This window comes from Dipodomys merriami, unplaced genomic scaffold (genome assembly GCF_024711535.1).
Source record: "Dipodomys merriami isolate MVZ:Mamm:240054 unplaced genomic scaffold, mDipMer1.0.p SCAF_14, whole genome shotgun sequence".
Classification (NCBI taxonomy): Eukaryota; Metazoa; Chordata; class Mammalia; order Rodentia; family Heteromyidae; genus Dipodomys; species Dipodomys merriami.
Genome location: NW_027202715.1, coordinates 8,735,001 through 8,757,500, shown reverse-complemented (window position 1 = coordinate 8,757,500; position 22,500 = coordinate 8,735,001).

Here is a 22,500-nt window from a genome sequence, read left to right as displayed (position 1 = left end):
AATGATCAAAAGTCCTGTTAGTTATTTTGAAAAATGGGGATATCAGTCACTCAGAAAAGCAGAGTCCAGTGGTAGTAACTATGTCCCAAATGGACTTTCTTATGGTGTAGTGTACATATCCAGCTGGCCAAGCCACCAAATATACCAGTGACTCATTGCATTTACTGTTATGGAAAGTGTTTATTCATTAAGATACTCCGTTCAAACTTCAAGTCCCAAGTTGCCACCAAATGTGAATCTTGTCTTTTTTAAGCCCTGGAAGTCAATGTCTGCTTGGCATCATTTTCCCACTGCCACCTAGAGTGAAAAAACAGAGGAGGAATAATGCAGAAGGGGTGTGTGAGGTGGGGGGGGTATATAGAGAGTGCCAGTTTATGACTTTGTTTATTCTGCAGAAATTTTACTGCTGCTCAAACTGACTGCTGCTTTAGTGCCTTAAATCAAGCAGCATAATCTGCAGACTCAAAATCAGAACAATAAAGTTCACTGAATTTACAGGCACAGGAGAACAGCATTCAATAGGGCCTTTTATTATGACCCTACCCTGACAATGTTTTCTCTGACTTTCATTGCTTTAGGAATTCATGAGAGCAATGGCAAGCAGTGTGTTGTTCTGGGGGTGGCTCCTTGCCCTCCACTGTTAATCACACCAAATTGTGAAGGAAACAGCACACAGCATGCTCTCACAGGTAGGTGAAGAAAACTGCTCCATGGTTAGGAGACACATTTGAGTGGGGAGGGACAAAGAGTGATCGAGCTGTTAAATTGTAATGTCTAGCTTTCTCACATGCAGACTTACACTTTAAAATTATGTCTTAGCACCGAGGTATTGAAGGATCTCACACACACACAGCTAAGGTGGAGAAGAAGACAGGAGAATGAGGATTAGAGAAGCATCTCAGACTTCATACACAGATAAAGGAAACCTTGAAAACTCCTTTTCCAGATGTAATTATTAAGTGTATGTAATACATAATTATATATTATGTATCATGTTACAGTATGTAAATTACAAGACATAATGGAAATGAAAAGGATTATATAAGAAAAATACAGGTGAATATATCTCTAATAATTCCCACTGAGAATGGGTCACTGGCTTTGAAAATATAATTTTGATTTCTACTCAAGCTACTTAGAATTTGTGTGCATCTTAGCCTCATGCATTTAGATTTAGTGTTGTGGATCTAAAATAAATAGTAGTGGTGGAGATGATGATGATGATGATGATGATGATGATGATGATGATGATGATGATGATGATTTTGATGGTGGTGGTGGTGATGATCATGATATTTCAGGTTGCCATTAACTCTCAGGAATTGAAGGCAACTTGGCAGGACCTGCCTAATATATTCATAACCATTCTACCAGTGTTTTTTTTTAAATAACTGTACTGAAAGGAAACACAAACACATTGTTCATCTCTTCTGCATTTAGAATTTTTTCAGATTAGGATATAGAATAATTACTCTGTCCTCTTCTTTGTCATCATTTATACCAAAGCATGATAAAATTGAAGTGTACAGAAGTGTTGAATCTTTCAATCTATGAAGATAGTATATCTCTCCATTTAATTAGATCTGTTTTGATCTGTTTGATACACATTTTTTAGAGTACAACACAGAGATCTTACTAGTTCTGCAACTAAATTGTGTGTACTTTTTTCATTTGTTGAATAATGTTTTATAAAACAACCATAATATTTTAATTTGAAGTGCCTCTCTTGGCATGTATTGCTAAGATAATATTCTTTCTTTGGCCTGTTAATATGATTTTATTGATTGATTTTAGGATATTAAGCTACAATCAGTGCAGTAAAGTTCATTTAGCCATGATGCATAATTCTTCATACATATATAGATATATAATAAGAATATAAATATATATTATGCATACACATTATGCATATATAACATGTATATCATATGCATTATATACAGTAATATATCATGCATAGTAAACATGCATATAATACATATACATATATAATATGCATCATACCTAGGGCATAAATAATATACAATGTGTAATATACAATGTATAATATAAAAATTATATTGCTAAATTATGTTTATTAATGTTCTGTTAGGAATTCTTGAAAATTTTGATTGATCTGTAGTTTCTTTCTTTGAGTTTATTGCTTTATCTATTTTGATATCATGATCTGTAACTCTTATAAAATCAATTAGCATGCATTAATTTTTCATTCTGGAAAAAGATTATGTAGAGTTGGCATTAATTTGATTTTAAACATTTGGTGAAATTGAGGCTGGGAAGGTGGCACAGTGGTAGAGTACTTGCCTTGCATGCATGAGGCCCTGGGTTTGATTCGTCAGCACCACATAAGCAGAAAAGGCTGGAAGTGGCACTGTGGCTCAATTGGTAGAGCACCAGCCTTGAACTGAAAAGTTGAGGGACAGCACTCAGGCCCAGAGTTCAAACCCCACAACCAACAAAAACAAAAACAAAAACAAAAACATTTGGTGAAATTATCTAAGGAAACAATTTGAGCCTGGAAATAGGAGGGTATAGAGTTTTTCATTATACATTTAAATTCCATACTGATTTTACTTTTATTCAAAGTATGTATTTTTTATTGTACATTTTATTGTACATTTTTATTGTAAAAATACTGTACAGAGGGGTTACAGTTACATGAGCAAGGTAATGAGTACATTTCTTATCAAGCATTGTTGCCTCCTCCTTTGTTTTTCCCCTACCATCCCTTCCCTTCTACTTCCACATCTACCCCCTCTCCCCCACTGCCCCCCCAAAGTTGTAAAGTTAGTTTTCAACACAGCTTCTTGTACATCTCATTGTAACAATTTAACATTGTTACAATTTAAGCATTTTGTTTTTTCCCTATCCCTTCTCAAATTACGGAAGTGTATATACAAGATGCAGGGCACCAACATCAAAAACAGTGAAAACAGGAGTTATACCGTGGGGCAAAGAAACAAAAAAATCACATGGTACATTAGAAATACATTAGAAATAATGGCAAGAAAGAAAAAGAATACTTGTGTCCCTATCTTGGGGTTCATTTCATTTAACATCATCTTTTTTGTGTGTGAAAATACCGTACAGAGGAGTTAGTTTACATGGGCAAGGTAATGAGTATATTTCTTATCAAGCATTGTTGCCTCTTCCTTTGTTTCCCTTCCCATCCGCCTCCCTCCACCCCCGCTTCCCCCACCCCCAGCCAAAGTTGTAAAGTTCATTTTTGAAATAACCTCTTGTACATCTCATTGTTGCAATGGGTCCACCTGTATCCCTATTTAAACAATTTGTTTTTTCCCTTCCCCTCCACAAATTATACCAACATCAAATACAGTGAAAATAGGGGTTATACCGTGGAGGAGGGACATACAAAGCAACAAAGAAATATTTTATAAATATGTTAGACACAATCACAAGACAGAAAAAACATTTGAATCCTTATCTTGGAGTTCATTTCGCCTAACATCAACTTATCTGACCATTTCTGCTTGTCTATGTTCATTTCGCTTAACATCAACTTATCTGACCATTTCTGCTTGTCTATGTGGTATATATACACAATGGAATTCTATGCCTCCATCAGAAAGAATGACATTGCCCCATTTGATAGGAAATGGAAAGACTTGGAAAAAATTGTATGAAGTGACATAAGCCAGGCCCAAAGAAACATAGGTCCCATGGTTAACATCATCTTATATGGTCATGTGTACATACCTTTTCACCTTTTCTACTTGTCCTGTACATGAACTAGTTATTGTAAATAAGGGAAACCATGGGACCTATCATAGAAAATGACATCGCTCCAATTGTTAGGAAATGAAAAGAATTGGAAAAAATATATAAAATAAAGTATTTAATATTGGATTACTTGTGATAGCTTGCCCTTTGCAAGGAATTGAACCACTTTATCTATATTCATTGTCTTGTGGATATACACAGTACTTTCCACACATGTAGGATCTACAGTTAGATTTGCTGTGTCATAGTTAATGTTGGCATTCTGTTTCTTTTTTTTAATATTACTAAAGGTTTTTCAATGTTATTGATCTTTTCCAAGAGAGCAGGTACTTGTTTCATTAATACTTTTTATTTTTCATAACATTTTCAATGTTATTAACTTGTGCATTCTCACTATTGTCTTCATTCCCTTGATTTGAATTGATTTTTCTCTTTTTTCTTTATAGTTTCTTGATGAGATTTAGATTATTGATTTTTGTCATCTGGGATTTAGATCAATGATCATAATGTAAGCATTTTGTTCTATTCCTTTCCCAGTTGACCTTGTTTTCTCTCAGTCTCACAAATTCTCATAGGTTACATTTTCATTTCCAATTATTCCACTAATATTTTGCTGGTCCTGGGGCTTGAACTCAGGGCCAGGGCGCTGTCCCTGAGCCTCTTTATGCTCAAGGCTAACACTCTACCACTTGAGCTCTTCTTTTTGACTTTGAATGATTTTTTATGTTTCTGACAGTTTGAATAGTTCCATTCAGCTATTTTTATAGCATGTCCCTCAAGTTTTTTTGTCTTCTGTTTTTCTCAAGGTCAGTCTACAGTTGTGACTTTGGAGAAGGATTATGACAGTAATAAATACAGTTCTCATCACTTCGCATTGATTATCTGTGCTGCCTGCTTTACTCCCTACTATCAGTGCTGACCCTGATCACTTACTGACCTTTCATACAAAGATGCTCTCACGCCCTAGGAGGAAACATGCCCACTTCATCCCTAAGACCTGTGGAATTACTCTTATTTCTTTGAGGGTGGAATATCTATAGCAATTACATGAGATCTTTCTGCATCTAAGTTTTGTCTCTTCCTTTCCAATCATTTTTATTTAATCATTATTTATATACATAGACTTATTGGTAGTTTATACTGAGGGTAATGATACAGTTTTTATGGGTTGTGTGCTTTTTCTCTCGCACAGGAACTCAGCTTTGAACACTGGATCACTATGGACTGGTTCTTCTATCCTTTTGGCACTTTTTGTCATTTTTGAGGATTTTCGTGGTTGGTGGTGGGAGTTTGTTGGCATACCAATTGCAGTGTCGTTTCCTGTTTGCTTTTGTCCCTATTTTATTTTTTTCTGTCATTCAATTTGTTATTTTGACATTTTTAGAACTTCATTTTACTTTTCCTAGAATACGTTCAGTGAACCTCTAACTTCACTCAAAAATCTAAGAGCCTTTACCCATTTTTTGGTCTTCTTGCTTCTTCTTCCTCCTTGGTGTTTCATGGTTTCATATTACATTTTTCTCTTCTAATTAGAGAACTTCCTCTAGCCATTCTTTTAAGATAGGTCTTCAGGTGACATAGCTATTCTTTTAAGATAAGTCTACAGGTGACCAAATCCTCCCTTGTTTGTTTGTTTGTTTTTTCCATTGATCATGTTTGATCTCCCTTTCATTCCTGAAGGATGCCTTCACTGATTACAGAATTTTAACTTGACAGTTCTTTCCTCCCAGCACTGCAGGACTGACTTCTCTGACCCATCTTCTGGTTTCTGTGACTTTATTTTGAAGAAAATATCATAGTCAAACCAGAGAATGAGAAATGAGATGGAAATGGAGTATCTTAGAAAATCAAAAATGCTTGATGCCCAAATCCATGCATTGATTATGTTGGATATGGTGATGTATATCTGTCATTCCTGCATCATGGATGCTGAGGTGGGACTGGCCAAGATTTTAAAAAAAAAAACAGGCTGGCTATGTAGAAATCTTCAGCTAACGACAAGAAAGAGTGGAAAGCTAGTGACAGTGGGGAAGATAAAGAATGTTCTGAGCTGTGCTGCCTTTTCAGATTTTGTACGAGCAGGAAGGAGGGGGAAAGTTTAGGATTAGCCCCTGAGGTTGCTGAGGATGAAGATGGATCAGGCTTTGGTCACTACTAGGTCAAGAGATCCCCGCTCTGCTTCACTTCCGCTACTGTCAAGAGGACAGTGGACAGGTGGGAAAACAGAGTCCTGGAGGTAAGGGCAGGGTCAGAGACTAGCATGGAGCAGAAAAACCTCCTTCCTAGTCTTCCCAAAGGGCTTCTAGGGAACTAGGGCTAAACCAGTAATTGAAGTCTATTTGTCCTGTTGGAAAACCTAACAACTCAGAACAAAAGAAGAGACAGGACCACACCACCCCTCACACAATCCCTCCAGAGTTGGGTCCTGTGCTGTATTCCAGGGCCACTCATCCCAAAGAAATGGAAGACAATGCTGCCAGCCCACACCTACTATCCTACCCTACAGTGAGTGGTGCTGCTCAGTCCCAAGTTGGTGATTCTCAGAAGAGTCTTGCCTTGTCAGAATTCCAATTTTCTCTTCTATTTTGGCAGGGGGGGAAACCTGTAGCAGGGCATTCCTGTACTCTCAGGCTGAGTGATCGGCTTAGCAGTTGAACCGTGGCTTATGAAGGGGTTCTCATTATGTCTGGAATCAAGGACTTCCATTCCATGAAAACACACAATCCTCATACTTCCTTCCAGATACGTTCTTCTAGTGAGTTCACAGCAAGACACACAGACTGTGTTTGAGAATACCAGTTTCCTACCCATTTCTAGCACTGAAATTCAAACGATTCTGTTCGGTCTCTCCCTCTGCTAGTATATAATGGTTTAAATGTTTAATTCCTGAAAGATAGATGAGTCTAAACAACTTTTTTACTTCCCATAGCTTTCTTTCATCACCCATTTTTTTTTCAGTGTGCCTATTTACCCCCTGCCTCTACATTTTTGTCCCTTTTCAACTGGAGTGTTTTGGCTGATCTGCAGTTCATTCAATTTGCCATTGCAAATATTTTTGGTACTGCGATTTTAACGCTATTTGTGGATGTTTTTCCTAATGCACAAGAATTTCATCAGATCAAATCGAATCTGGCAGGTTATTTTCACAAAGGCTTCTGAGTTGCACTGTGTCCTGTGAGCACGCGTCTGACATAGCCTCTTGCGTTGTCAGGGCTGCCCAAAGCCACTGCTATTGTAGATTACAGGGGCCATAAACTCTTGTTCCCTCTAGTTGATTTCTGCTTGTCCTTGAATTATTCATCCACCCACATTTTCCCTGCCTCTGGGATGGACACAGCCCACGTTGGGAACATAACCCTCTTTTTCTTTATTTTCCTTGAGCCTCTCAGGAGGCTGTAGTACACAGAGTTTCTGAAAATGTCAAGGAACCAAGGCTGAAGATCTCACAGGCTGCTGTCTGTTATGTTGATTCCCAAGCTGCTCCTAGGTTACACCTTGAGGACTTTTTCAATATGGCAATTTCTTTTGAAGATCTTACCCTTAGCTTTCCAACCTTACCATCTGTTGAAATTCCTTCCCAGTCTCCTTGCATTCCCCATAACTCCATCTGTTGCCTTCTCCCCCTTTTAGATCTTCCAGATCAAGCATCCAGCCCCCATCCCCATCCTCAATGAGTACCTCCTCAGGGCTGTCTCCCCCTCCCTAACCCCCATCTGATGTCACCTGCCTCAGGAGGAGACACAGGAAAGAGGGTTTGTATACTCCTCAATGTTTAAACAGACAATATGCTGAGTGATGGTTCCAGAAAGCTTTATATCACTGTGTTAAGGCTCCTAACAGGAAGGCAGGACACTTTCACAGCCCTCCCAAGTGGATCTAGAGTGTGGGTGTCTATGTCTCACAGGTATGACTTGAGCACATTCCTTCCAGGACCTCTGCATGCATTCACTCTGTGTCTTTATTGCATCCCACTCATTATAGGAAATAGCATGGCATTAGCTCAGTTTTCCAGCAAACAGGCAAAGACTGGGATCTCGTTGAAGCTCACAAAGTGGATTGGTAGAAGCTGAGACCTAGGGGATTTTAGTTCAAAGCCAGCTCAGGCAGAAAAATCCACGACACTCTATTTCCAATTAGCCAGCAAAAACCTGGTTAGAGGCATGGCTCATTTTGTAGATAGAGTGCAAACTGTGAGAAAGAAAGCCAAGTAAGAACCTAAAGCCCTGAGTACCAGCCCCAATACCAGCAAGAAAAAAAAGAAAAGTAGATTTCCATCCAGGTGAGTTAGTGCATGCCTGTAATTCTAGCACTCTGGAGGCTGAGGCAGGTGATTCAGGTCATGAGTTCAAGCCCAATCTCATCTATATAAAAAGACCACATCTCCAAAAAGGGGCAACAAATGAGGAGATAACAATGCTCGATAGGAAATGTACTCAATACCTTGCTCATGTAACTGTAACCCCTCTGTACAGTATTTTACAATAAAAAATGTACAAAAAATAAAAATAAAAAGGGGGCAAGGCAAGATTTCTTTTTTAAATTTTTATTTATTTTTTATTGTGAAAATACTGTACAGAGGGGTTACAATTACATGGGCAAGATAATGAGCACATTTCTTATCAAGCATTGTAGCCTCCTCCTTTGTTTCCCCTTCCCATCCCTTCCCAGCCTCCCTCTGCCCCCCCACAACCCTCCACCCCGCCCACCAAAGTTGTAAAGTTCGTTTTCAACATGACAACTTGTACTTCTCATTGTTGCAACGGGTCAACCTGTATCCTTATTTAAACGACTTGTTTTTCCCCTTCCCCTCCACAATAGAAGTAGGGCTTATACTGTGGGGGAGGGACATACAAAGCAACAAAGAAATAATCTTATCAATGCGTTAGAAACAAATGCATGAAAGAAAAAAAACATTTAAAATACATACTTAGGGTTCATTTCCCTAACATCACCTTATCTGACCTTTTCTGCTTGACTAATACATATACTAGATATTGCAAATAAGGGAAACCATGGGACCTATGTTTCTTTGGGCTTGGCTTACTTCACTTAATATAATTTTTTCCAAGCCTTTCCATTTCCTAACAAATGGGGCAATGTCATTCTTTCTGATGGAGGCATAGAATTCCACTGTGTATATATACCACATTTTCTTGATCCATTCATCTACTGAGGGGCATCCGGGTTGGTTCCATATCTTAGCTATAGTAAATAATGCTGCAATAAACATAGTTGTGCTGATAGCTGGGTAAATGCCCAAAAGTGGGATTGCTGGGTCATAGAGGAGCTCTATGTGGAGTCTTTTGAGGAACCTCCATACTACTTTCCAAAGTGGTTGAACAAGTTTACACTCCCACCAACAATGACGTAAGGTTCCCTTCTGTCCACATCCCCTCCAGCATCTGTTGTTATTAGAGTTCTTGATTTTTGCCATTCTAACTGGGGTGAGGTGGTATCTTAATGTTGTTTTGATTTGCATTTCTTTTATGGCAAGGGAGGTTGAGCATTTCTTCATGTGTCTATTGGCCATCCTTCTTTCCTCTTCAGAGAAGTTTCTCTTTAAGTCTTTAGCCCACTTATTTATTGGACGGTTGTTTCTTTGAGGATTTGTTGTTGGGGGATTTAATTTTTTGAGTTCCAAATATATTTTAGATATGAGACCCTTGTCCGTTGTATGGCTAGTGAAGATCTTCTCCCAATCTGTGGACTTTCTATTGATCTTGCTAGCTATGTCCTTTGCCATGCAGAAGCTCTGCAACTTCATGCAATCCCATTTGCCAAGGCAGGATTTCTAAGTGAATGATTAGACATACTTTACTTTGGGGGAAGAAAGTCAGAATTTAAAAGCACCCATCCTGCCCTACCCATTCTCATCTGAAGTTTCTTTTACTATCTTGTTCTAAGAAATAGTTCTTTTACTAAACCTTCATAATAACAATTTCATGACAAGGTCATAATCCAATCCCAAGAGACCTGAGGTCAGTTTAGAAGTAATGGCCCTTCTCTCAAGAAAGACCTTCCTTAAAAAAGAAAAGAATGGACAGGATGACAGTGGCTCACGACTGTAATTTTATCTACTCAGGAGGCTGAGATCTGGGGATCATGGTTCAAAGCCAGCCTGACCAGGAAAGTCTATAAGACTCTTGTCTCCAATTAATCACAGAAAAAACTGGAAGTGGCTCTGTGGCTGAAGCGACTGAGTACTACCTTTGAACCAAAAAGAGATCAGGGACAGCACCCAAGCCCAGAGTTGGAGCCCAGGACCAGAAAAAAATAGTTAATTATTTAAGAAAGAGAAGAATGTGATACACCCTACCCAGAACTGAGTTCATTTATTATGCCCTTTGTGCTTAACTTTTTCCTTGTCCTTGTATCCCAGGGCCAATTTCCACATGTTCAAGCCCTTAATAAAGAAAATGAATAGGCTTTTACTCTCACTAAGACCAAGACCCTCCCTCTATAGACTGGGCCATTTGCCAACTAGGATGAAAGTCTTGTCACTGAATCTGCGATCCCTGGAGGCTGCATCATGGCTGTAGGAATCACAACTCCCAGGAATGGATGCTGAGACTTAGTGCAGCCTTTGCCATCTCCACAGGCATTGAGCATGGAACCAGATGGAATGCATTCAGTAGGTCACCTTGGGAAAACAAAGCCTCCATCACTGATCCTAAGAAATTCCAAAGTCCCAAATACTCCAATAAAATTATAGATGAGTGAGAAGCAAAAAGAGATATTTACCTTGTGATCTTATTGCAGAAGATGAACAGCAAGTAACTACATATATACTTATCCATTTAACAACAAAATTTATTGTCACATTAACTATTCTGGATCAAAACTGTGTCAAGAATTGGTGATATGCCAGCTTGCATGACAGATGTGAATCTGGCTCTCACAACAGAGAAAAATAAACAATAAAGTCAAATTGATTAAATTAATTAACTATCAATTCAGTAATTAATGCAAGGGTTGATTAAATGAAAAAAGCGAGTCAAACAAACTTACAGTAATAGTTTTATGAAGAAAAGTACATAGGATGGTATGATAGAGACTAGTGAGACCTTAATTTTAAAATAGAAAATTTGATTTTTAATTGTTTTACTCAAAATATAATTTTTTTCTGTGATCTGAGACCTTCTGTGTCTCAGACCATAGAGAAAATATGACAAATATGAAATATTAACATAAAGCATGCTGCAACCTTTTAAATACTTTTTATTTAAATTTTTCTACAATAAAGAAAAGGCAAAGCCTGCTATCATTTAATCAGATTAAATAATATCTACTAGAATTTGAAGCAGAATTTCCCAAAATTGCAATTATTGTAGGAAGCAACTGGCATTGTCCCTGGTTTTGGAAAATTAAAAGTATCTATTTGTGTGCATAAAAGCATATGTTTTACATATGTAAGGGTAATTTTATATAATATATATATATTTATGTACTGTACATTTCCTCCTATAAAGCCCTCCTTGCATCTTACAATAACTATGCTACAAGGAAAATCTTAATAAATTCCAAATACTAATCAGTAATTTGCAAATAAACAGATGGACCCATTGCAACAATGAGATGTACAAGTCGTTATGTCAAAAAACGAACTTTACAACTTTGGTCGGGGGGGAGGAGGATGGGTAGGGGGCGGGGAGAGTATGGGAAGGAATGGGAAGGGGAAACAAAGAGGAGGCAACAATGCTTGATAAGAAATGTACCCGTTATCTTGCCCATGTAAGTGTAACTCTTCTGTACGGTATTCTCACAATAAAAATTAATTAATTAATTAATTTAAAAAAGAACATTCAAAAAATAAAAATAAAGGAAAAAATACTACTATATTTCAAATAAAGAACTGAAACAGCACTGAAACATTAAGAAATCCTCCAGAATCACTCTTGTTCAAAATATAAATCAAACTGCAATATTAGAATTCTGACTAAGCTGTACACAAAAGAAAAATCCATGAGTCAAAATGCATTTATTATGGAGCATAAAGGATATCAAAGGAATAATTTAATTGTTTCTAGCAAGGAGCTAATAAAAACTAACCCTAAGGAAAAGCAGAAGAATCGCTGATAAAATATAAAGTGAAATCAATTAATTAGTACATAGAGAATAGTAGCAATGATTTTTGTGGATTAGGTTTCTTGTCATCTATTATGTCTTACTTTTACTCTTTTCCATGTTTGGAAGCATCTCTTCCTCCTCCTCCTCCTCCTCCTCCTCCTCCTCCTCCTCCTCCTCCTCCTCCTCCTCCTCCTCCTCCTCCTCCTCCTCCTCCTCCTCCTCCTCCTCCTCCTCCTCCTCCTCCTCCTCCTCCTCCTCCTCCTCCTCCTTTTACTCTTTTCCATGTTTGTAAGCATCTCCTCCTCCTCCTCCTCCTCCTCCTCCTCCTCCTCCTCCTCCTCCTCCTCCTCCTCCTCCTCCTCCTCCTCCTCCCCCTCCTCCTCCTCCCCCCCTCCTCCTCCCCCCCTCCTCCTCCTCCTCCCCCCTTTTCTTCTTCTTCTTCTTCTGACTATGAGTCTGTTTGTTCCTGTATTCTCCTCATGATACTAGAGCTCAGCCCATGCACCATGGTCCTCTATGGCACAGAGCGGCAGGATACAGCAGCTCTTCCCACTCATGGAAACTGCTTTGAAAGGCACACAGAGACCCAGGTTCCCCCACTTGAGCCTTGACTCAATGTCTCACTGTGGTTGTTGAGAATAACATGGTTGGGTTACACTTTGAAAAGCCTTTTGCCAATTAAGACAAATAGCATAAAGTCTAAGAATATTTTGTGTTTTTTTTAATGCTTCTTCTATGTAAAATGTTGAAGCAGGCTTTCTCAATTGACTGTTGCTCCTTAGCCATTTTGCCCAGGAGAGTTCTCGGTTGTACAGGCTGCTCTGGACTTTGCAGATGTCTAGCCCCATGCCTAGTCCCTTCCCACTTTAATTCCAGGAACATCGAACAATCTTGATTACCAAAGAGTGTCTCTAGACATTGCAAAATGTCTTTTGTGGGGGACAAAACATCCTCCCTTTGTTTTGGTGACTGTGTGGATCCTGAGCCATGAACTCAAGGCCTGAGAGCTATCCCTGAACATTTTTGCTCAAGGATAGTATGGTACCACTCAAGCCACAGCTCACTTCCAGCTTTTGGGTGATTAATTGGAGATAAAAGCCATGTGGACTTTACTACTTGGGCTGGCTTTGAACCTTAATCCTCAGCTCTCAGCCGCCTGAGTTGCTAGGATTGCAGGCGTGAGCCACTGAGCAGGGCACTGGTGTGGATTGATTGACAACCACAGCCTTATTGGTAGCAACAGAGTAGTCTGCTTTACCACTGCTATTGTGGCTACTGGACTTGCTTTTTCAAATTCTAAATCAAACAGAAATCAATCTCAGGGGAACAACCTAGCTGCTATCCTATTGGCTGACTCAGCCAGCTACACATTGCCTTCAGCATGAAAACAACTACTGCTGAGCTTTTCCTCCATGCATGTCTAGCCTACAATGTCACAAGCACCAGTCATGCTCTTATCACCAAAAGTACTGGCTATTGAGTGGTTAGAAAGTTGAGTTGTTGAGTGAACCCTCCCTCTCAATAGACTAGGCTGGTTCACAAAGGACTGGTTAGAACACAGTGCGTTCCTCCTATTAGTTCTTGCTCCCCGTCTACTTATTTGTCCTTCTACCTTCTACCATCAACTGACAAGATTCTCCCCAAACGTAGCTGTCCAACTTTGGACTTCCCCTCTCGTAGAACCATGAGAGCCCAAATTAACTTATTTTCTTTTATCAAATATCCAATCTAGGCCTTCTGTTATGGTAACAGAAAAATCAGAGTGGCTTGTGCTTCAGAGTCAAGATTTAAATGTAAGAACACAGTCCATCTCTATCGACCCAAGATAATTAGTGGCACAACTTAGAGACTATTCATAAGTGAAAGTTTCATCAAACTTTATGCATCAGGGCTACCCTTGTCCTGAAGGCAGGCAACCAAGCAGTACTTTATAAAATGGCATTTTTAAACTAAGAGACCACATTAAATGTGATTTACAATGAAACTGCTGACATCAGACACTGGACTTTCATATGGCTTAAACCTTTAAACATATACTAATGGACTGCAAATATACCCTTTAATTTAGCCTTGAATGACCAATGTACCCCCAAATCATGCACAAAGAGGTCTTCACCACAGAGCAGAAAGGTTTATCTGAATGTCAGAAAATAAAATCCAATCTTTGCTTAGGTCTTAAGACAGAATGAGTGAGGGGGAGGGGGATGGGAGAGATGGGAAGGGGAAACAAAGGAGGAGACAACAATGCTTGATAAGAAATATACTCATAAAACCGGGCACCTGTGGCTCACACCTGTACTACTAGTTACCCAGGAGGCTGAGATCTGAGGATTGCGATTCAAAGCTAGCCCGGGCAGAAAACTCTGTGAGACTCTTATCTCCAATAAACCACTAGAAAACCTAGCACTCGCCTTGAGCTGAAGAGCTGAGGGATAGCAGCCATGCCCAGAGTTCAAGCCCCACGACCAACAACAACAACAAAAAATGTACTCATTACCTTGCTCATGTAATTGTAACCCCTCTGTATGGTATTTTCACAATTAAAAAAAAGAAAATTAGGAAACTGGAACAATTCAAAGCTGGTATTATTTAAAGCAATTAATTTCTTAGAATTAGAAAAATTTTAATGCAATAGAAAAAACCCTGCTGTTATGGAGTGTGTTTTTTTCTTCCTTCTCCTTTTTCCTTCCTGTTTCTCTCTATTGTCTGTCTGTCTCTGTCTCTCCCATCCTCCTTCTCTCTCCCTCTCTCTGTATTTTTCCCTGTTTCCCTCCTACTCTCTCTTTATTGCTCTCCCTCCTTCCCTCTCTCCCTCTCTGTCCCTCTTCCTTTCTTTCTCTCTTTCTCTCTCATTCTCCTTCCTTCCCTGTCCCTCCTTTTTCTTCCCTTCCTTCCTCTCCATCCTTCTTTTTCTCCGTCCCTCTTTCCCTTTCTCTCTTATTCTCTTTTCACACACAGTATGATGTGAATGTGGTAGACATAAATTCTCACTACTAACCTAATTACAGCAAAAACTTCTCTGTTTAAGTGTGAAATATTTGGAAAAAACCTAGAGAAGCATTTAGCATATTCTGACCTCAAAGGCATATTTCCATAAGCATAATAAAAGTGTTATGTAACTGACTCCTTCATGAACTTTCAAGGCTTCTAATTGATTTCGGGACATAATACAATAAAAAGAAGAAGGTCTGGAGGTGTGGCTCAAGTAGTAGAATGTGAAGAACAATGTAATACACTAGAAACCAACATTTTTAGAGTTTGAAAAGCTAAGATTCAAGGGCAGCTCCATGATTTTCAAAACAAGATGACCTGAAGTATCACATGGAAACTTAGAATGTTCATTTCTAAATAATAAAATGGAGATAAAAGTTTCTGCATTGAAAGGCTGCTGTGAATAGCAAACTGATTTCTGAAAATGCTTGATGAAGTGAAAGATTGCCAAGTCCAGTTATTTTTTGTCAGTATCAGTGTCACCCAGGTTTTCTCTCCTCTTTCCTCTCTGTCTCCCTCCCCTCCTCTCTCATCCTCTCTCTTTCTCTCTCCCCCTTATTTCACTCTGGTTCAAGGCTAGCACTCTACCACTTTGAGCAACACTCCACTTCTGGCTTTTTGGTGATTAATTAAAGGTTTAGAGTATTATGGGCCATGTGCATGTAATCCTAGCTACTCAGGAGACTGAGATCTGAGAATCTTGGAAAAGTCCCTGTGATACTCATCTCCAATGAGCAACTCAAAAACTGGAACTGGAGTTGTGCCTCAAAGTAGTAGAGCAAAAGTGCTCAGGAACAGCACCCAGGCCAACAAAAAAAGGTCTTAAGCAGAAATGGTCAGATAAGCTTATGTTAAGTGAAATAAACCCCAAGTTAAGGACTCAAATGTGTTTTCTTTCTTGCTATTGTGTCTAACATATTTATAAGATATTTTCTTTGTTGCTTTGTATGTCCCTCCCCCACCATATAACCTCTGTTTTCAATGTGTTTGATATTGGTATAATTTGTGGAGGGGAAGGGAAAAAACAAATTGTTTAAATAGGGATACAGTTGGACCCATTGCAACAATGAGATGTACAAGACGTTATGTTGAAATGAACTTTACAACTTTGGTGCGGGGTTGGTGGGGTGAGGGGGGGAGGGATAGGAATGGGAAACAAAAGAGGACGCAACAATGCCTGATAAGAAATGTACTCATTACTTTGCCCATGTAATTGTAACCCCTCTGTACGGTATTTTTACAATAAAAAAAAGGTCTTATGGACATTCCTGCCCAGGGTGGGCTTTGAACAACAATCCTCAGATCTCAGCCTCCTGAGTAGCCAGGATTATAGGCATGAGCCACCAGTGCCCTCTTTCCAAGTATTTTCAACACTTCTTCACCTCCAACATTCAGCCTCTATAGGATCAACTTTCCTCCACCTGCCCTGACATTTGGAGGAACAGGACAGTGATCCTGTTACCTTGAAGGTCAGGTACCTATTACCTGACATTCGTGTTACTATAGATATCAAAGCCACACTAACCTAGCTCTTTGTTCTTAATGACAAAAGTAGACATAGAAGTAATACTATTAAACACTACAATTACAGATATGCATTAATTGCCAGAGGCAATATTTCATGCACAAAGTTGATACGCATTAATTGTCAGAGACAACATTTCATGCACAAAGTTAAGTCTCCAACATTGATAAGAATAATATGCTTTAAAAACTTCAGCAAATATTTCCAGGGTCCCTAGCTCTTAGCCTCATATTAGCTTCACTAACGTTTATAGGCCTATATAACCATGATGCTTTTACTAATGATTCTATTGGCTGAAATTCTTATAAATTTTATTTTATTATAAAGATGCTGTACAGAGGGGTTACAGTTACATGAGTAAGGTAATGAGTACACTTCTTGTCAAGCATTGTTACCCCCTCCTTTGTTGTTCTCCTACTATCCCTTCCCTCTTCCAATCCTCACACACACAAAAAAAAAATTGTAAAGTTCATTTCTAACATAGTGTCTTGTGAGTAACATTGTTGCAATGGGTCATCCTGTGTCCTTATTTCAGCATTTTGTTATTTCCCTTTCCCCTCCCCAGATTAGATAAATGTATATACAAGATGCAGGGTACCAAAATCAAATACAGTGACAACAGGGGACATACCGTAGGGGGAAAAACATACAATGGAAACAAAAAAAATCACATAGTACATTAAAGACAACAACAACAAAGAAAGACTTCTTGTGTCCATATTGGCTGAACTTTTTGACTAGAGTTAGCAGGGAGACTTCTTGTTTCAGGTGTTTGCATACATCTGAGGCCAGCTGCAACTTGCTCAGGCAGGACTGCATTTCCTCCTCCCTGTGGATTAGATGTTATGTGAACTATGCTGACTCCTCCATGTATCTCCCCTCCAAGAGGTATACAGGCTTTCTCACAGAGTGTGGGTCAAAGGCTAGAATGAGGAAAACTAGCCACATCTAGGAGAAAGGATGTGAGTTTCTTGATATATAGACTGAGGATGACCTTCTTGTTTTTTTCACCACATCGTGTTCATTGAAGAAAGTTACCAGGCCAACCCAGGATCAGGATGAGAAGGGATAAGACAGTTCTAAGTGTAGACAGAGAGACAGCATAAAGTAGATCCATCAGCACAATTAACCTACTGTCTGCATCATGCTGTATCTATAATTCTTGATATCTTTGCCTTCTTTTTATATTCCACTGAGGTTACCTTAGGAATACACACCAAGTTGTAGGATCCTGAAAATTCTGTTAATATTTTTAACACTTTATATACAAAAGAGATTACAAATTTGATCCAATGTATAAGGACAAATTAGTTATAGATACAATCATTTGATTTTTATTGAGCTACTACTATTATGTGCATATCTTTTTAAATATACTTCTAAATATATTCAAAATTATCGCAGTATTTGGTAAAAGGCTCAAAAGCATTCCTAGATTGTTCTTCTGCTTAAAGGTACAATTCTACACATATAGTTTGTGTGTTTTAAGGGAAAATATAATCCTGGTATATTTTAGTTCCTCTCAGTAAAGCTATGTAAAATTCTAAGACATTTAGAGAAACTTTGCTTCGCTACATTAAGCATCAGTCATGAAAGTCTATGAGAAAATAATCACAAAAAGACTTACTGTTTATGATATTATTGTCATCTTTTATCCAAAAAAATCCACTAATCTATATTGGAGAAGTTCCAAATTAACATAATAAAATAATAATAACAGTGTATAAATATACTTCCTTAAAAAAATCCTTTACAGTCTCCAGAGCTAATGCTAGAATTCAAAGGATTTACTACTCCACAAGAGAACTATTTGTTATTATGTCAGACATCAAAATGATATATTCATAATTCAAATTGGCATCGAAAAGTATCGAGATTTCAGCCAGGCATGGTAGTACTTGTACTCTTTTTTTCTTTTTTACATATATTTTATTGTAATAATATTGTACAGAGGGGTTACAGTTACATGAGCAAGGGAATGAGCACATTTCCTATTGAGCATTGTTACCCCTTCCTTTGTTTTTCCCCTACCATCCCTTTCCTCCCCACCTTCCCAACTCCCCCCTCCCCAAAGTTGTAAAGTTCATTTTTAATATAGTGTCTTGTACATCTCATTGTTACAATGGGTCATCGTTATTTCAACATTTTGCTATTTCCCTTCCCCTCCCCAAATAATAAAAATGTATATACAAGTTGTAGGACACCGGAATCAAATACAGTGACAACAGGGGTTATACCATGGGGGAAGAACATACAACAAAACAAAAAAAAACACATAGTACATTATATCACATTAGAAAGAAAAGCAAGAAAGAGAAAATCTCTTGTGTCCCTAACGGGGTTCATTTCACTTAGCATCAGGTTATATGGTCATATGTACATAGCTTTTGACCTCTTCTGCTTGTCCTAGACAAATACTAGTTATTGAAGATAAGGGAAACCATGGGACCTATGTTTCTTTGGGTCTGACTTACTTCACTTAATATAATTTTCAGTCTTTCCATTTCCTAACAAATGGGGCAGTATCATTCTTTCTGATGGAGACACTCTGAAAACATTACAGGATGGAATAGGAGAAACTCTAGGGCTCCTTGGCACAGGCCAAAATTTTCTTAATAAAGACCCAGAAACACAACAAATCAAAAAAGGTTGGACAAATGGGATTGCATGAAGTTGCAGAGCTTCTGCATGGCAAAGGCCATAGCTAGCAGGATCAATAGAAAGCCCACAGATTGGGAGAAGATCTTCACTAGCCATACAACGGACAAATATACTTAGAACTTAAAAAATAAATCCCCCAATAACAAATCCTCAAAGAGACAACCATCCAATTAATAAGTGGGTACCTGTATTCGTAACACTCAGGAGACAGAAGCAAGAAGATTGTGAGAATGACTCCAGTCTGGGTTTCTAGGTAAATGCTGCTTACCAGAAAGACCAAGCTATAAAGTTACAAGCTTGGAATATGCACCCCACCTTCATCCTCAGAGACAAGGAAAAGCTAGGAATGGAAATGACCAATCTTACTACATAATAAAGCCTCCATAGAAATCCCTAAAAGAGAACTTCGGGATCGTGAGGAACTTTGCCAGAACTCTGGTGGACAACCCATTCTCCTGCCCATTTCACCTGGCCGCCCATCTCCATCCTTCATAATAAACCAGCAAGCCCAAGTATTGCACTGAGTTCTGCGAGCCATTCCAGCAAATGATCAATCCTGAGGAAGAAGAGACAGAAACCTTTGTTTGTAGCCATGTGTGTGACCTGGGGACCAAATAAGCAAGATTGGTGTCTAATCTTGAGATATTGAGTCTCTAATCCATAGGGCTTACATTAAATCTAGTGGGTATCTAGACTGATTTGAATTATTGGACAATCAGCTGGTTGGGAGAATTGATCAGTGTGGTAAAACTCCATGCGTCTGGAATGTGACTATAGAATCAATTGGATTCGTCTGTTCAACTGAGAACATATTATGCATAGAATTCTATAAGATGCATGCTAAAGGGGATGCTGGAAATTTTTCCCAGTTGTAAGATTTGTTAATTGATTGAGAGTAATAGAACACTTAAAATTTTCAGTAATCCATCAAACAACTGCATATACAGAAGACATTGCCTGTAAGGCATAACTTGCTTTGCAAATGTAATCTTTCCATTGCTTGGACTTCAGTAAATATGGCACAATGCATAGACAGGGGCTTTGTTTGAGGTAAATTAACCAAAGAGGTGAAACAAATTGGACCCCAAAATGCCACAGAAAGACCACAGATGAAGCATTTGCTTAACAACAGTTGAAACACTTCTGGATAGTCTATGGTTTAAAGAGAATTAAATACCAAGGTAAAAAATCATATCCCTAGCTCTCACCTGCTATTATGTTTGCTCCCCATTTACTGTTTTACAATGAAGTGTTTGCTCAGTCTCCTTCTAGCCCATATTCTTTTGCTTTTTTCCCTTCTAATGTTTTATTTTATTGTAAAGATGTTGTACAGAGGGGTTACAGTTACATGAGTAAGGTAATGAGTACATTTCCTATAGAGCATTGTTACCCCCTCCTTTGTTGTTGTTCTACTATCCCTTCCATCCCCTACCTCTTCCACTCCTCCCCCGGCCCAAAGTTGTAAAGTTCATTTCCAACATAGTGTCTTGTGAGTCTCATTGTTACAATGGGTCATCCTGTGTCCTTATTTCAGCATTTTGTTATTACCTTCTCCTCCCCAGATTACATAAATGTATATAAAAGATCAACAGTACCAAAATCAAATACAGTGACACAGGGATATACCATAGGTGGAAGAACATACAAAAGACACAAAAGAAAATCACATAGTACATTAAGCAACAACAACAAAGTAAGCCAGGCCCAAAGAAATATAGGTCCCATGGTTTCCCTTATTTGCAATAACGAGTATATATCAGAAAGGTTCAGATGAGATGATGTTAAGCGAAATGAACCCCAAGATCAGGACACAAGTGTTTTTTTTTCTTTCTTGATATTGTTTCTAAAGTATTTATAAGGTACCACATGATTTTTTGTTGCTTTTTATGTCCTTCCCCCATTGTATGACCCCTATTTTTTACTGTCTTTGATTTTAGTATGATTTCGGGAGCAGAAGGGGAAAAATTGTTTAAATAAGGATACATGTAGACCCATTGCAGCAATGAGATGTACAAGACGCTATGTCAAAAAACGAACTTTACAATTTAGGCAGGGGGTGGGGAGGAGTGTAGTTGTGAAGACGGGAGGGAAGGGATGGTAGGGGAAAAACAAAGGTGGAGGCAACAATGCTTGATAAGAAATGTACTCATTACCTTGCTCATGTGATTGTAACCCCTCTGTACAGTAAAAACTTATTTTTTTAAAAAACAACAATAACAAAGAAAAACCTCTTGTGTCCATATCTTGGGGTTCATTTCGCTGAGCATCATCTTATATGGTCCTTTTCTTCTCATCTGATAAGATTATCCTAGATGTATACTAATTATTGCATTATAAGGAAAAACATGGGAACTGTATTTCTTTGGGTCTGTCTGGCTTCACTTAATATGACTTTTTTCCAAGTCTTTCCATTTCCTGACAAATGGGGAAATGTCATTCTTTCTGATGGAAGCTGATAATTCCATTGTATATATGAAGACTATGCCCATTTCATTAAGTGGACAGAGCTCAGGCTATCAGTGTTGGTTCCATTTCATTATCCTTCGTTCGTGGTACATCCTTCTTACTGTTCTTGCTGTTTTCTGTTTCTTGCCACCTTTGGTGTGCTCTCTGCCTACAGTTTCCTTGGTTTTTAAAAAGCACAAGTGGCATTTAGTGACCTACCCTGGTGTTGACATTCACTTACTGCCTCCATTAAAGGCAGACTAATTAGTCTGGGCCATGTGTTGGCCCAGAATTAATGAAAGAGAGTGTGAGAATCAAAGCAGGGCATTGATTGTCTGCAGCTCTGAAATACAAGCTCAGCCGCACATTTTGGAAGTCTAGGTTATGATTATTGACCTAGTTATGCATTAGGAGTACTTTAGGATCCACATCAGTAACTGGATCCATTTTAATCGGTGCTGTATGTATGCTAGTCTGTTTGATATCTGTTTTGAAAAGAATTTTGTATGAGTGAAGACGAGAAAACTTACTTGTTGGGAAGGCACAATGTTAAGATGAAGAGACCATCAGATTGATTGCTATCACATTTTTGACTTTGACTTACTTCATCTCTTTTTGTCTTACATATTGAAGTTTCTTACATTACAAATCTGTCTTGGAATAGAAATTCTTGAATCCCTGGGTACTGTGGCTCTTCCACCTGTTATCCTAGATACTTAGGAGGCTGAGATAAAAGAATCCTGAGAAAATTCCTCAAAACTCTTCTCTCCAATTAACCAGTAAAAAAAAAGCCAGAAGTAGCAGTATGGCTCAAGTGATAGAGTGTCAGCCTTGTGCAAAAAAGCCAGGGAAGTGTGCAAGGACCTGAATTTAAGCCCCAGTACTAGCCACAAAAAGAAAAGAAGAGAGAGGAGAGGGAAGAAGAGGAGAAGGAGGGGAGGGGGAAAGGGAAGGGAGGGGAGGGGAGGGGAGGGGAGAACATGACCTGATTTATTCTTGCCATTGCCTTTATATAATTATCACCTGCCTTGGCCTGTTTATTTATTTTAAATACATTAGCTAAGAGGGTT